We start from the raw sequence: 1,582 nt of genomic DNA on the forward strand, positions 1-1,582 counted from the left end.
TGATTAAAAAAGGAGCCTAGAAATGCAGTTTATACTAAGAAAGCTTCATATTTGGGGGTTTTGTGTGTTAAAAAAAGGTGATCTGTGATTAAAAAAGGTGCCTTCAAATGTAGTTTATATTGAAAAAGCTTCATATTTTGGGGTGTTGTGTATTAAAGACGGTGCTCTGTGATTCAAAAAGTGGCCTCGAAATGCAGTTTACATTGAGGTAGCTGCACATTTTGGGGTGTTGTGTATTAAAGAAGGTCCTCTCTGATTAAAAAAGGGGCCACGCAATGCAGTTTATATTAGAAAAACAGCAAATTTTGTATATTAAAGAAGGCTCTCATTGATAAAAAACGGTGCCCTCTGATTCAAAAAGTGGCCTAGAAATGCGGTTTATACTGAGAAAGCCTCGTGCTGTTTGGGGTTTGGAGGCGGTGACTGTCAGCGTGCAGTTTTGCGGCGCGTCGTGGTCATCTGGAGTCTGGTGCTGATGCTGGAGCGGCGCTTTGACGCAGTGCGGCCCCTCCCTGACCTTTACTCTGCCCCCCTGCAGGCTGCAGCCCTGTGGCGGCAGAACTTAACCACTGTGAACATGGCACACACTCACTGTTCACATGTGGGTTAAGTCCTGCTGCCGCACAGCCGGGCTGAAAAGCGAGCATCTGTTCGTGACAGTCAGTGTGCGAATATGCAAATGGTGCGACGGGTTCTAAAGCGAGGCCGGTGAGAAGTGACGGCGCTTTCTTCGTGTCAGCCATTGGAAATCCCTGGCAATGTGATTCAGTCCTGTAGTCTCAAAAATCACTCTGCCAGGAATTCCCCTGGCCAGCAGAGACAAACTCGAGTGTTTGCGGTGAAAAGGAGGGCTTCAAAGCAGAAAGATCCAAACAGCAGACGCCACAACAGACCTCCGCGCTCGCTGTCACCCGGCGGTATCCTCACATCTGTGCGTCTGAGCTATCGCAGGCTGCATGTTTGTGCTTCCTCAGCCCCGTGTGTCGCTGCACGGCTCTTGTCAACTCCCAGACTTCCCGTGGCCTCTTATAAAAATAGCTTTTCAATGACAGAATGGAGAATTAGGTTAGAAGGAAGTGGCCAGTGGAGTGGCACTCCCTCCAAAGACGTTGGGCCCGCTCCGCTCTGCCCCTTCATCTGTGCCCCTTGTGTGGAAAAAACAAACCTCTGCTGCTAAGCTACTGCTAGCTCTCCAGAAAGCGTGAGGAATTCTCATGTTGTGTAGAGATACCGAATGCAAAAACGATAATCCGATCCCACGTGAACGCCCCTGGAGCGCAGCGTATGACTCCGAATTCCTCTTTGTTGGGTTTCACTTGTCTGGACAGGACACGTCAAATAACTGAACGAGCTCCAGATCCGCACTTCTTGAGTCGTTTTTATATTTAGCGGCATGAATATACGAGGTTATGAGTCAGTGGGACACTTTTGGGGAACTCCAGACTCTAAAATAGGTTTTCTGTCTGTTGTCACTGTGGGCCTGCTGGAGGTCTGTGCCAGGGACACCGTGAACCCGGGCCCCGGCGCCAACGCTGCATCATTGTTGTCACAAACCGCTGCAGCCGCTCTGTTTGGAAAGAGC

The sequence above is a fragment of the Stegastes partitus genome, unplaced genomic scaffold (genome assembly GCF_000690725.1).
Source record: "Stegastes partitus isolate 25-593 unplaced genomic scaffold, Stegastes_partitus-1.0.2 Scaffold660, whole genome shotgun sequence".
NCBI lineage: Eukaryota > Metazoa > Chordata > Actinopteri > Pomacentridae > Stegastes > Stegastes partitus.